At 45.8% G+C, this 15,777-nt stretch overlaps 1 long non-coding RNA gene across 1 annotated transcript in view; it reads right to left on the bottom strand.

Moving 5' to 3' along the window:
* Positions 1 to 12,184, bottom strand: part of LOC146829482 (uncharacterized) — a 162,847-nt gene extending 150,663 nt beyond the window's left edge. Inside the window, exon 1 of the long non-coding RNA XR_014961992.1 lies at positions 12,029 to 12,184. This is a non-coding gene — a long non-coding RNA (uncharacterized LOC146829482). The remainder of the gene's footprint in view (positions 1 to 12,028) is intronic.
* Between the last annotated feature and the right edge of the window lie 3,593 nt (positions 12,185 to 15,777).

Here is a 15,777-nt window from a genome sequence, read left to right as displayed (position 1 = left end):
CTGCCACGAGGTCCGGTAGTTGGGGGCACCAATCTGCCATAGTTGTTCTGGGAAGGGGGTAGCATAGACCGCTGCTGCCGTGAGGTGCTCCCTGAAAACCTGCATCTTTAACCGCTTCAGTGCTCATGACAAGATGGTCTCGTCATGGAGCGCGGTTGCGCTGTGCCCATGACGAGACTATCTCGTCATGAACCCCGCCCGCTAATGCAACGCCCGGCACAGGGTGGGGAAAGGGCGTGGCACTTAAGGGGTTAAGTGAGAAAGTGCGTCAGCAGCATGGTCGAGAACACCTGGCACATGTTTAGCTCTAAATTGTACATTTAGCTTCATGCATATGAGAACAATTTCCTTCAAGAGGCGGAGAATCATCTTACACCAGGCAGCTTGCTGATTGATGCATTCCACGACGGTCATGTTGTCTGACCAGAACACCACTGATTGATTACGCAGTTGCTCTGGCCATACCGTCAATGCCACCCAGATGGGGAAGAGCTCCAGGAAACCGATGTTCCCCGTCAAGCCAATCTCCAACTATCATGCAGGCCACCTTTGTGCCACCCACTCGGTACAGAGTACGGCACCGAATCCCTCACTGCCCAAGGCGTCAGTCATTAAACCCAACTCCGCGGAGGTAGTGGGAGGACCGGGCCACACTACTCTGCCATTGAAGTCCTGCAGGAATGCCAAATCCGCATGTCCTGCCTAACCTCAGCTGACAGCCTTGTGTGGTGGTGTTTCTCCCTGAGCCCAGCCATGGCCTGTGAGATGGATCGGGATACGGCCTTGCCATCTTAAGGCAAAATTTGTTGCCCTACTGTCTGTTGTAGCTGGTGCAGTGTGACCTTTTCCCTGCTCAAACATAGCTGCAAAGCTGCCCCGAACTTGGTGAATAAAGTTACAGCCTCCTAGCGAGGCCGGGGGCAGGCTGGGGAGCAAGGAGTGAATAGACAGACACCTGCGCTCCCCAGCCTTTGATCTGATTTCTATGGCCAGGCCAGTTCTAACTGGCCTGACGTTGCCCAATCGTGTGACCCGGAAGTGATTCTAATCACTTCCGGCTCACGCCCCCAGGCCGGGACCTATGAGTGAGGAGGCACGCCCGTCATGTCACCAATGTGCGCGACAGGCTTGCATCCTGATCCGGAGGAGGCCGGCTCAACCGCCATACTTTTGGCGTGGCAGATGCCAGCCCCGCAGTTCTTGGAACACCCATGCACCACCTATGGAATGCCGGCCAACCTGATTTAGACGCTGGGTGCTAAAGTGGTCTCTTACGGTGCTGACAGACACCTGCTTTTCTTGTGGGGCAGGAGCCAAACTTTCCCGGGGGAGAAAACCAGAAAGGGTTTGGCCGCCATATTTGAATGGCTTTCTCTATACCAGTTGAAATGCAATGATGGCAAAACCGAGCTCCTCTTTTTCGGTCTAAGATCGGAAGTTTAACAGACTTTCTGCCAAGGATGCTTGTCCCCCATGTGCTCACACTAATGCTATTCAAAATCTAGGCATTAAGGTTGATGCCCAACTTTCATTTCTTTCTCGAATAAACACAATAGTGGGAACATGTTTTGGCATACTTCGTATGTTGAGGATTTTCTTGCACTTCCTGTATCTGCCTGGTAGCAAACTGGCGGTCCAAGCTCTGATTACAGTGCAACTGGATTATGGTAATGCTCTATACCTGGACCTTCCAGACTACCTCATTAATAGACTGCAGGTGGTCCAGAACGCGGTAGCACGCACAATACTCAGCCTACCCCTAAAAACCCATGTGTTCCCTTTCCTCAGAGAGCTGCGTGGGCACCCTCAAAGGAAGAGGATTACGTTCGAAACTTTACTACTCATACATAGAGCTTTGCATGGAACAGGTCCTAGTTACCTGAAAGCAAGAATCGGATTCTACATCCCTTCTAGAAGTCTGCGTTCAGCAAATCATCTTTTGATCAAAATCCCTTAGATACGTAAATCTAGAATGGGAGGCAGTCCTCCTGCTGCTGGATCTGAGATGCCTTACTTCCACTGCTCTATTTCGGTTGTACACATGGCTCTTCCTGAACAACTAATTCTGTGTCTTTATCTCTTGTTTCTCGGATCCTACGTTGTCACTGCAGAGCGCCAGGAGACTATATGGAGTAACAGTTGCACTTTAGAAGTTACTTTTACATTACATTACATTTACAAGGACTGTCCGTAAATTAGCCCTCTTGTCCGTGACTCTTGTTTAAACGGACAGCCTTTGTCCGTAATTTTAGCCTTCCCATTAAAAGAGGTTAATGCCGGCACTTCAGGTGATGCAGCTTAAGAGGGAAGGGAGCCTCCTGTGAAGCCAAGAGAGGGGCAGGTTGCTAAATTGCCTTCTTGCCTGCTGCCTGAAAGAAATGTAAATGTGCACAATTGGTTAATTTACAAATGTAAAGGCTGCTTGGAAGCCAGTATTTCTTTCAATTGATGGAGTCACTTGACACTTCATAATGATAACGATGTATTCTTTTTGAGAGGTGTTGTAAGGGTGTTACCAGCTGAGCTGAGGCGTGCATGCTTTTAATGGGCAGTTACAAAAAAAACAAATGTTGCACTCCATACATACTATATCGCTAAAATCTATTCATTGGAAGTACTTTTTTTTAGTCTTTAACCTAATTCTTTTGCCGATTTTGTGGCAGTCTATGTTATACTGTTTGTAACTCAAGTGTAAAGTAATAACTTACACATTCAGAGTGCTTTCTGTCACAGGTAGGGTGACCACCAATCTGTTATTTACACAGACAGTGCACAATCTCAGACTCTGTCCGTAATGGTTTCTTCAACTGATTCAGTTTGTCCGTAATTGTTGAACATTGTAGGGTTTTAGCCAATGCTGTGGCTGGATTTTACCCTCCAACGGCTTTGGAAGACTGTGGGCACAGCCTGTAACATTACAGATTGGCTTGTATGTGATGCGCCAATGCTAGGGCTTTTAACCGCTCGCCATCAGAATGTTTTAATTGGTCCTGTTGCTTGGGCCTGGGCTTGTCAAGAACAACTTCGCTCTTGCCTCCCTGGTTCCTGTGCACTTGAGAGGGCTTATTGTAACCTGCTTTGCGCATTTATAAATGTTCTTCCTGCATGTCAAGTGAGGGGTTTGCAAACAGAGCAGCACAATCAGAGGTGGGGGCACTACTAAAATATCAAGCTGCGTACTGCTGGACTAAATTGTGTGATCCTAGGCAAATATTTTATTTGAAAGAGCCTCCTTTATCATTGTGAAATTTTAGAGGTGGGTGAGCCAACAAATTAACAGGTAGAGCAAATGTATCCCATGTATGCAACAAGAATCACGTAGTATTCATTAAAATATCTCCAATATTTAAACTGTTTCCTTAACATGCTGAAGCTTTGACGTTACTGCACATTTTAAAAGTAAATTATTTTTAACCATGAACTTGTAACCATTCCTGCCAATTCTGCACTCTGGCAACAATGCCGTTAGTGACCTAAGAGACAAGTCAGTTGTCATGTGCATATTGTATGTGGTCGCATTCTTACAGATAGGGCAATATTATAGTCTAATAAATGAATACACTAGTTTTTATACAGCTCGTATTCTGAGCTTCGTATTCAAAAGTGATTTGATATGTGATAATGAAGTGACAGGTGAAATAAAATATTTGGCTACGGCAACACCATTTGGTTACGGGGGAAGCCAGGAATAATATCTAGTTTCAATTTGTACAAATCAATCACTAAATGGGTATTCATTTGTCTCTCCTTTTTATATAAACTTGTAATACTTTGATTTTAACTCTATGAGAAGTGTGGGTGACAAGCAGAAGCCAAATGAAAGCTCACCTTGTTTTGGGCTCACCGCTACACAAGGACCTCTAGCGGAGCCAGTGCCAGGCATCTGGCTCAAGCCTGACTCGGCTTTCAGTGACTAGCCGTTAGAAATTGGGTTTCTGGTTGGCTGAGGTATGAACCCTGTGTAACCCAGAACCAAAATCCTAGTCAGGGTAAGTCACAACACACCCCAAATTGTCCTGTGTGCACCCTCTGGTAGCTTGGCAAAGAGCAGTCACGTTTAACTTAAAAGGCAATGTGTAAAGTATTTGTGCAGCACTTCAAACAGTAACACAGTGAAAACACCACAAAAAGACACCAGACCAGGTTAGAAAAATAGAGAATAATTCTATAAATAAAATAAGACCAAAAACAACAAAAGTACAATAAGTAGATGTTGAGATATGAATTGCCAAAGAATAAACTGTAAATACTGCTTAGAAACAATATGCACTTTAATGAGATATCTGGTCACGCTCAAACAGGGCAAAGTAAAAGTTCAGGCCGACCGCGATGAAGCACTTGCAAGATACGGGGGCCCACTTAGGCACGTTAAACCATAGCACTTTGATCCGGGATGCATCGTCGTCGAAGATGCAGGTTGCAGCTGAAGCAGAGCATCGGTGTCGAATCCCGCAGTGGATGAGATGCATCGATTTTCTTCAGGCAACTGTGGCGATGCGTCGGATCCGAGTTCGATCCACTGGTTCTGAATGCGATAAGACAGGCCTGCTCCATGCAACGATGAGGATGCTCTGGTTACGGCTCATGCAAAGGCGAAGATGCGATGGTTGTTATGAGGATGGGTGGGTTCTGGTTGAAGCCGCAATGTATACCCACTTCCAAGGGCCCAGAACTGGGTTGGCACCACTTGGCAGGGAACACTTACCACAAAGCAAAGTCCAAGTGCTGCATCAGGATGAGTTGATGTCTTTGATGTCTCTGAGACTTAGAAGAGGAGGCAAGCCAGCAAGCCCTTGGAGTCACTCTAGGTTCAAGTGATGCAGGACCAGTCCCCCTCACCCAGGCAGGATAACAGCAGGCAGCAGGGCAGAACAGCAAGGCAAGAGTCCAGTAAAGCAGCAGTCCTTTAAGCAGCAGTCACATGACTATCTATCTCGCTGCTATCTTGCTAATTTGCATATCTCGCTAAATTTGCACTTTTCTCGCTATGAATTTGTTTGAATTGTTTTTATCCTGTGACTTATCTTTTTAACTTTGTCTGGATGCTTTAAGTGTTATAACTGATTTTAGCAAAGTTTTACCTTGCACTCCACTGAATTCGTCCTCGCGCAGGGGAACTATAATCTATGTTCTGTGCGAATCAGGAAGTGGGGAATATAATTCATTTTGACCCGCCATCTTGGCAAGGCGCGGTCTAGTCTTCCTAACTACGGAGGGGATAAAACGGCACGCTGCGCTAGCGCGCGCGGACCCGTAATAGATTACTCAAGCTGATGCACATGACTATCTATCTCGCTGCTATCTTGCTAATTTGCATATCTCGCTAAATTTGCACTTTTCTCGCTATGAATTTGTTTGAATTGTTTTTATCCTGTGACTTATCTTTTTAACTTTGTCTGGATGCTTTAAGTGTTATAACTGATTTTAGCAAAGTTTTACCGTGCACTCCACTGAATTCGTCCTCGCGCAGGGGAACTATGATCTATGTTCTGTGGGAATCAGGAAGTGGGGAATATAATTCATTTTGACCCGCCATCTTGGCAAGGCGCGGTCTAGTCTTCCTAACTACGGAAGGGATAAAACGGCACGCTGCGCTAGCGCGCAGCGGGCGCGCCGCTGGCGCGCCGGAGGCGCGCCTAAGGCAAGCCCGTCTGCGCCCGTCCGCACCTCGGACGCGCTGGACCCTGCCGAACACTTTAATATAGGTAGGATGCCTCCTAATAATTCTAATCCCCGAGTCAAGTACACCTTGGATGACCTTAATATTCTTAATAAGGATGCAAACTGTTTCTCCCACTCTCTCTCAGTTGGCCCCATGGAAGCTTGGAGTTGTGACGTGTGCCACTGGTCCCTTCCCCCTCCTCAGTTCATTGCGCACCACCCCTCTTTAAGGGAACGTATAACCGTTCAATCCACACCCTCGAGTACGCATATTAACAATGATCTAAAACTGAGGCTTTTAAATGCCCGCTCTGTAAAACAACATGATTTTCAAATCTTGGATCTCCTCTTAGACTCCAAACCAGACGTGTTATTCCTCACTGAAACATGGCTGCATGAAGGCTCTAACCCCACGATTGCCAATGCCATTCCAACGGACTACCTTATTGTAAGGAGTGATCGTGTAGGGGGACGTGGAGGAGGAGTCGCAATCATCTATAAAAATACATTTACCTGCTCCATACTCCCTAAGTTAGATTTGGAGAATACGGAAAGCATGAGTTTCCTTCTTAAAACCTCTCCACAGTATTCTATTGCTGGGGCCTTGATCTACCGGCCGCCTGGGCAGGCTAATAGTTTTTTAGAAGGTCTGAATTTTGCCATTTCTGCCCTGGCTGTCAAATATGAACATTGCTTAATTTTAGGGGATTTTAACATCCACATGGATACACCCCTTAATTTAGACTCAACTAAGTTGTTAGATTCCTTAAACATGCTTCATTTTTCTCCTTATGTTACTCAACCCACTCATGATAAGGGACACATACTTGACCAAGTCTTCTCTAATAAATTTATTGAAATGGACTCACCCTTCCCCGTAGCATGGTCAGATCATTTCTTACTTACTTTTAGCATTAAAGAACCACTCGCTACAACAGCTAAGGCCTATGCACCACGTACCAATAGTTTTAGGTCATTTAAATCAATGACCCCGGTTGCCGTAGGAACCTTTCTGAAAAGACATCCCCTTTTGTTTAAGGATAATCTGGCAGCTGATGTATCCTCGCTGGATAACTGGCTTGAATCCTGTGTCAATAATATAGCCCCCCTCCAAACTCGAGTTGCCAACAGAGGTAGACCAACTGCACCCTGGTTTACTGAAGATCTTAGGAAAAACAGGAGCCATTGTAAATATCTAGAAAGGATATGGCGACAAGACTATGATACTTGTGCTAAGCAAATTTATAAGGATGCTTTGAAAGCATACGATTGTAAAATTCGCATGGCCAAAATGAATTTCCTCAACTTAATTGAGCAGGCAGGCAATAAAAGTGCGGAACTTTTTAGGGTTGTAAAAGATTTTACGTCCCCCAATGTCTTAAAAAAAACCTTTACTCCTACCAAAGCATGGACTGATGACATTGCCCTATTTTTCTTTAATAAAATTTCTTCTTTACAAGTCTCCTTTGAAGCGGCAAGTCCCAACTGTGACTCGAAGCTGGACTGGCTGCTCCATCAACCTCCTCCCACTATAAACTGTCTACGACATATCCCTGCTATCCCTTTAGAGAATTCCTTACATCTTCTTCGTGCTCTAAAGTCTGGCTCCCCAGCTGACCCTTGTCCTGTAAAAATCCTGGCCTCGATTGCTGAGGTAATTAACTCAGCAGTCAATAAGATTTTGAATCTCTCACTTTCCTCGGGGACTGTCCCGGAGCAATGGAAACTGGGTAAAATTCTTTCCCTGTTAAAAAAAACCTCCGCGGACCCCTCGACGGCCAGTAACTATAGACCCATTTCACTGCTTCCTGCCCTATCCAAAACTCTGGAGAAATATGTTAATCATATCCTCGGAGAATTTATAGAATCTAATAACATTCTACATCCCAGTCAGTCCGGTTTCCGTGCTAATTATAGCACCGAAACCGCTCTCCTCGAGATCTCAGAATCAATAAAAGTCACCTTGGATAAAGGCGGGCGAGCAGTGTTGGTCTTGCTCGATCTATCGGCAGCTTTCGATACCGTACCCCATGACCTTCTCCTCGATCGTCTTTGGAGGTGCGGTATTGGGCACACCGCCTTACAATGGTTTCGGTCCTAACTAACCAACCGACGGCAAACTGTCTGGTCCCCCCCATTTGAGGCCTGTATTCAAGCTATGAATGTAGGAGTCCCCCAAGGCTCCATCTTGAGCCCCACATTGTTTAATGTGTATGTGGCTCCTCTGGCACTGCTGGTTGAATCCTTTGGTGCCAGAATCGTTTCTTATGCAGATGACACTCAACTGCTATTCACATGTGCCAAGGGTGAAGTCTTGGATGTGAAGACCATCAAGCTCTGCCTTTCGGCAGTTTTTAGCTGGTTCAACACCAATCACCTGAGATGCAACTCTGATAAATCAGAAATGATTTTCTTTGGCGGGGCACCAGACGATAACTGGCGTGATTGGAGGCCTCCAAATACGCCTCCGCCCTCCGACTTGGCTACCACGGTTAAGAACCTGGGGGTGAAATTGGATAGTAAGCTCTCCATGAACGCCCAGGTTCAATCGGTGGTAGGCACCTGCTTCGGCTTACTCAGGATGATGCAAAACTTTCTTCCACTGCTCTCTCAATTGCACAGAAGGATTGTCGTGCAGGCTTTGATATTGTCTCGCCTCGATTATGTGAATGTTCTATATCTGGGTCTACCTGAATACCTTCTCAACCGTCTTCAGGTGGCACAGAATGCTGCTGCCCGAGCGATTTTTTTTGCTGATCGACGCACCCACACGACCCCCCTCTTGAGAACACTTCACTGGCTCCCAGTACGTAAGAGGGTTCTCTTTAGTTGCCGCCATCTACGGCGTGCACCCTGGCCACGCCCCTTCGAGGCCACGCCCCCCCAGCCCAGCTTAAAAGACGCTGAATACTAGCGTCTAACTGGAAACTCACTCCTGAGGCGGAAGCCGGGAGCGCTAGGTGTGTTGTGTTTTAAAAATTGAAAGTCACTGATTACTCCTGTGTTTTTAACTTCACCCTATTGAAGCCTACTCTTGGGACAGAAGCCCCCACTTTGCTAACCCGCACAGCCGATTTAAACGCTGTTGCGGACTTTAGTGGAAACAAACTTTAGTTGCCGCCACCTCCGGCGTGCACCCTGGCCACGCCCCTTCGAGGCCACGCCCCCCCCGCCCAGCTTAAAAGACGCTGAATACTAGCGTCTAACTGGAAACTCACTCCTGAGGCGGAAGCCGGGAGCGCTAGGTGTGTTGTGTTTTAAAAATTGAAAGTCACTGATTACTCCTGTGTTTTTAACTTCACCCTATTGAAGCCTACTCTTGGGACAGAAGCCCCCACTTTGCTAACCCGCACAGCCGATTTAAACCCTGTTGCGGACTTTAGTGGAAACAAACTTTAGTTGCCGCCACCTCCGGCGTGCACCCTGGCCACGCCCCTTCGAGGCCACGCCCCCCCGCCCAGCTTAAAAGACGCTGAATACTAGCGTCTAACTGGAAACTCACTCCTGAGGCGGAAGCCGGGAGCGCTAGGTGTGTTGTGTTTTAAAAATTGAAAGTCACTGATTACTCCTGTGTTTTTAACTTCACCCTATTGAAGCCTACTCTTGGGACAGAAGCCCCCACTTTGCTAACCCGCACAGCCGATTTAAACCCTGTTGCGGACTTTAGTGGAAACAAACTTTAGCTGCCGCCATCTCCGGCGTGCACCCTGGCCACGCCCCTTCGAGGCCACGCCCCCCCATAGCGTCCTCCCCTCTACGACAAAAATGTGCATCTACCGGAAGCGCAGCGGACGAGCGCAACGGGAGCGCCGTTTGCGCGCCTAAGGCAAGCCCGTCTGCGCCCGTCCGCGTCCGGCCGGGAACAGGGGCTACCCCCCCTGATCCTTCCCATAGGACGCAATATAACTCTGCCACCCTTTTGACATTGAAACCCCCACGAAGGACAGCTGCCTCCACCGATATCATCCCCTCAATCTTCCGACCTATTGCCAGCACTGTAACGCTAACTTAAAAATGGCTCAAACTAAGCAGCCACAGCAAAACTTCACCCTACTGCTTCTAAACTGCAGGTCTATGTCAAAACACAAAGTAGAAATCTCACTTCTTCTAGACGAACTATCCCCTGATGTCCTCTTTTTAACCGAGATCTGGTTAACCCTAGACTGCGACCCAGATGTAATTCAAGCCTTGCCATCGGGCTACCAAATTCAACGCCGGGACCGTCCATGCGGGAAAGGAGGAGGCCTCGCCATCATCCATAAGTCTATCTATCAATGCCACTGCACCTCTGACCCAATCCCGGACTGCGAAAGCTTGTCCTTCCGCCTCAAGCTCACTCCTAACGACAGCTTAACAGGGGCTCTTATATACCGCCCGCCAGGCCCACTGAACCACTTTTCCTCCTCTTTACCCTCGTTCGCTGCAGACACGGCCATGTCCCCCTCAAATTTCACGCTGTTGGGTGACTTCAATATTCATTTTGATGTTAGCACCGACTGCACCGCCAACGAGCTCGTTTCTAGTCTCGCCGCGATCCAATTACAACAACTAATAAAGGCGCCTACTCACGACAAAGGTCACTTGCTTGACCCAGTCTTTACCAACTGCCCCACTCTAACAGTCGGCTCCATCACTCCCCCACCCTGGACGGATCATCATCTAATCCCCCTTAACTGGTCTACTTGGAAAGCCACGCCGCCCCCCCTTCCCACTACACGGAAGATGAGAAATTGGTCGAAACTTCCGCCAGAGTTGTGGTTTGGCCTTCTCTCCAATTCCAAACCTATCCTTTCCAAAAAACCCAAACAAAATAGCACAACTTTTAACAAATGGCTAGAGGACTCCATTGATACCATCCTCCCCGCAAGAAAAACCAAGCTAAAAAGAGCCCGAGAAACCGCCCCCTGGTACTCGGACAAACTCAGGGAACTGAAACGACAGTGCAGAAAAATGGAGAGAAAGTGGCACCTGGGATACGCCTTCACCGATAAAGAAAGATACAGAGAAAATATCAGAGCTTATAAAATAGAAATAAACTCTACTCAATCCATCTACTATAAAAAGAAAATCATGGCAGCTAGGTCCAAACCCAAAGAAATATATCAGGTAGTTAAAACCCTCTCCAAAATCCCCCCACCTATAATTACAACCCACGACTCTATCTCCTGTTGCAACGAACTAGCTGAGTTCTTCTTTCAAAAAATAAATATAATATACTCATCATTCACAACCCCCAACTCAGAAGCTGTCACACCACAACCCACAAGCGCCATTGAACAACCTACGCAAGTTCACCTGAATGAATTTCCATTATTAGACCTGGAATCACTCAAATCTCTTGCACTTCAGGTAAAATCTGGTTCTCCCCTCGACCCTGCACCCCCTAAGATGATGAATATGGTCAACCCAATCATTTTTCCTACTCTTCTGGACTTACTCAACAGTTCCATTTCATCAGGGGTTGTCCCCCCCGCCAGGAAACAAGCAATGGTGAAAGCATTGTTAAAAAAAAACGAATCTCAACCCATCAGACCCTAATAACTATCGCCCAATTTCCCTGCTACCATGAGCAAGTAAAATTTTGGAGAAGTTCGTCAACCTCCATCTCACCAACTACCTTGAGGAGAACCTTCTACTGGACGCCACCCAAACAGGGTTTCGCCCTAGACACGGCACAGAAACAGCGCTGGTAGCCGTTACGGAAGAAGCGAGGAGGATCTTGGATCGAGGGGGAACAGTGGCAGTGGTCCTCCTCGATCTAAGCGCAGCATTCGACACAGTATGCCACAAAACCCTGTTATCCCGACTCTTCGATCTTGGGATCTCAGGAAATGCCCTCGACTGGCTGAGCTCATTTCTCAGCAATAGAACCTTCCAGGTCTTTGATGGCGATTCTTACTCTAAAAGTGAACCCCTAAACTGCGGTGTGCCCCAGGGCTCCTCACTGAGTCCCACGTTGTTTAATGTGTACATGAGGCCACTGGCGGGGTCGTCCAAAAATACGGTATCAAAATCATTTCGTATGCGGACGACACCCAGCTGGTGGTTTCCCTGACACAGAAAAGCAGCGTGCTCCCTCAATCCAATCTGGCAGCATGCATGGAGGATGTCAAAAGTTGGATGACAAAGTCATCCTTAAAACTCAACGGTGATAAGACCGAGATAATGATCCTCGGCCCTTCTCCTCCCACCACCCATTACCAGCTATGGCCCGCAAGTCTAGGACCAATGCCAACTCCGAAGGAAGATATAAAGAGCCTAGGAGTGTGGCTAGATAACAAACTCACACTAAATACTCAGGCAACAAAAACAGCTGCAACCTGCTTCGGGATTATCCGAATGTTGAAAAAAATCCTGCCAATATTACCCTTTGAAGCCAAGCAGGTGGTCATCCAGGGTCTCGTACAATCCAGGTTGGACTTCAACAATGCTCTATATTTAGGAGCCCCAGAGTACGTGCTGGAAAAACTGCAGAGAACACAGAACTGTGCTGCCCGCACTCTTCTCCAGATCCCTCGCAGACAGTCAGCTGAGGCAGGGATCAGATCTCTCCACTGGCTCCCCGTCAGAGAGAGAATAAAGTTCAAAGCTCTCTGCATATCGCATCAAGCATTTCATAGAGCGAGCCCGGAGATTAATCATTCACTTCTCTCCCCTTACTGTCCCGGTAAAACCCTTCGCTCCACCAATGCTTTTCTCGCCGTAGTCCCAAGAATTAAAAAAGCTAGAGCAGGAGGTAGGTCCTTTTCTCTGAACGCTGCCAAACTCTGGAACTCTCTTCCCTTCTCACTTAGATCCAACCCCACCCTCTTGTATTTCCGCAAAGAACTGAAAATTTTTTTATTCAGAAACTAATCCCCCCTGCTCCCTCTTACTAATCCCCCCTGCTCTCTCCTTTTCCCTTCCTCAGAGTCTCTTTCCATTACCAGCGCTTGGACGCCCACGGGCAGCAGACGCGCTCTATAAAACCCCCTCACTTCACTTCACTTCACTCTTTAAAGCACTGGTACTGGCCTTTAAGGCTTCTCATAACATCGGTGCACCTTATTTAAGGGCTCGTTGTCAACCTTACGTTCCTTCACGTACGCTACGGTCCTCTTCTGCCCATCTGCTTCACACTCCCAGGGTCTTCCTCGCACGACAGGGAGGCCGTACCTTTCAGGTACTGGCGTCCTCTCTATGGAATAATCTTCCCCCTGATCTACGCCAGGAAAATGATCTTTTGTGTTTTCGTCACAAATTAAAAACATTATTGTTTTCATGATCTGTGTCTGTGGTATTTGCCTGCTGAGTGTCTTTGTTATGGGTCCTATGACTAGCGCCGGGACACTCTTGGGAGTAGCCGCGCGCTTAACAAATACCCAGTAACATAACATAACATAACAGCACAGCAGTTCTTCTTCTCGGCATTGGTCACAGGTCCAGAAGTGTACTGAAATCATGATGTCAGAGGTCCAGTACTTATTCCAGTTGTGCCTTTGAAGTGGGGGGAAATTCTAAGAAAGCTTTGAAGTGCACATTCCTGTCCTGGCTCCAGACTCACTACAGGGGGGTAAATGGAGGGAGGCAGGCAAAACATTGGGGAAGACCAACCTAAGGCTGTCAGGCCTAACACCAACAGACGTCTATGAAACATGAGAGTACCTTCAAATATGCCAGTCTAGTTTATGATTTTCAGGACAACATCTGTGCCCATCTGAACAACTGCTGTTCTGAGATAAAATTTCATGGAGAGAAATACATTTCTTTTTAAAGGTATGGGGCCTGTATCTGCAGTGATTGCATACATCACTCAGCTGGCTTTCTTTCTCTGCCGGAAATACAACTGTATTTCCTCTTGCATATAGTATTTTTTTTACACCTCATATAGCTAAATATTACTATTTTACAGGTTCTGATATTCGCCTTTTATTTAGCAGGGATGACTTCACACATGCATTATTGTTAAATCTTGTTACCTATTCTTCCGAGGTTACTAAAACTGAGTCATATATTCATTTCCTAAATCAGGCCGCTAGTGTGTGCAGAAGAGTAGTGGAATTCTTGACAGTACTCTCCTGCATTTTTCTAGATGACAGCATGCAAAATAAAGAAACTGTAAAATCCCAGAGTACTTTTGTTTCAAGCACTATTAAGGAGCAAAGGCTGAGTTCATATTTTTATTCAGCAATGTGGATTTCTGTGTTTGCTAAGCTGAAGTCCTACTTTTCCAGACTGTGCCCTAAATACAATATTTATAATTCTGATGTTGTGGAGTTTACTGAAAAAGTACACTCCCTTCTTAAGAGATTTAAATAGAAACTTTATATCAGACACCCATGACCATGTTGTGGATCTGACCAGCGCATTATGTCTGTCACAAAAAGTTAACAAAGGATTGCGAGTTAGTTACCATTTGTCTAGCATTACACTCCCAAATAAAAGAAATTCAGCACTCCTAACATGAGGCACTCGGTGAAGCAGGAAGAAATACTGGGAAAGGAGACTCAGCACTCTCAAAAGGAGGCAAAATAACCTTCAGAAGACAGTTTCAAAATAAAGCATGGGATTTTAACAACATTCTCCGACAGAAAGACTTTCCCAAACGTCTAATAAAACAGGTAAAACAACATGCAAATATATATGTATTTATATAGGTGCACAAGCAAGTAATAACAAACACTCTCAAGGAATCCAAGTGTCAAATGCATGAGATAAAACAGTTTGGGCTGGACTGTTCCCATGAGGCACAGGGTCAAGACTGATTTGCATATGGCTAGGTCTAAACTGAGGTGGCATACTGAGCAAAAGAATGATGGATTTAACCCAGATCTCTTGACTGGGGGTGAATGTTTTGATTTGTTCTGCATTCCGTCCATCAATTGGGTATCTTTTGAGATAAAACAAAAGCAGATAGTAATAGTAAAACACACGCAAATAATGGAACATTCGTAAGTCAAATGCAAGGAGGTAAAACACAAGCAAATAATGTACCATTCACAAGTCAAATACATGGAAGTAAAACACAAGCAAATAATAAAGGACGTACAATGCAAGAAACAAGCACTGCCAAATGCCAGGAATAAGCGCTATCCAATGCAAGAACCAAATATATAAAAATCATGTATACACAAAATGAAAACATCACAGAGCAATGAAACATTTAGCATATACACCACCTATTGAGATGAACACATCAATCTGGTCAGCTTAACTGGAAAGCACTTTTCAGTCATCCAGAAGTCTCAATGGGAAACACCCAAATTTCCCCGTGACGGTGCGTCCACCCTATAAGTGAGGTTCTGGCTGCTTGCCAAAACTTCCTGTCTTTAATACCTTTTACCAACAATGAGAGAGGATTCTAGAAATTCCCTCTCCCTTCATCTGTTGCAAAACCAAGGCGGACTGTACCGATCTGTGTCTCGGTCAAGACGGAAGCTGGCCAACCCTATGTGTTTGACTCTGAGAAAGAGAAGTACATTCCTTACTAACGCTTTCAAATGCACATCCCCCACGTTCGGTTCCATCAAGGCTGTTTTGCTCTGTGCTAAGAAAGAAAAACATCCCTCTCTGCAGCTGCAAGAAGCCACAAAATGAAATCATGCGAGAGCACAAAATGATGTTCTACATTCAAAATGGAGTCAATGGTCACCACAATCTCACAATGTATGTTTGCATGTAGCACTACAGCATTTTATTAGGAAAAGCTCATGGGTTTAAATGAGTGAAAATTGCCACTTAGGTTGTATAATCTCAAACAATGCTCAAATGAGGTGCAACTAAGCTTTCCAAAACTGCTAAAGGTATTATTTTGGGTAGGGAATTAATAGTTGATTTATTACTAGCTCCAGTGATTAGTTTAAGAGAGTAATTGTGTTTTACGTTTATACCAGAATCTTATTATGGTGGATTATCTCCCAAAAGCAATTTCAAAGATGCCTTCCTGCTACTATCATAAATATAGTGGCTAGGTCTTGTTCATCTTGCAAGTTGAGCTCCTGTGCACCGCAGCCCTGATCATTTGCAAAACCTATATTTTTCAGTCAAGCTGATAGAGAGAAACATAGTAAACCAAACTGAGACAGTATTAAAGTAAATTGCATATTTTAAGCCGACTAAGATTGAAAGTAATTACTT

The sequence above is a fragment of the Triturus cristatus genome, chromosome 5_2, assembly GCF_964204655.1.
Source record: "Triturus cristatus chromosome 5_2, aTriCri1.1, whole genome shotgun sequence".
NCBI lineage: Eukaryota > Metazoa > Chordata > Amphibia > Caudata > Salamandridae > Triturus > Triturus cristatus.
Note: the sequence above shows the minus strand (reverse complement) of the source record. Positions and strands in the feature narration are given on the sequence as shown.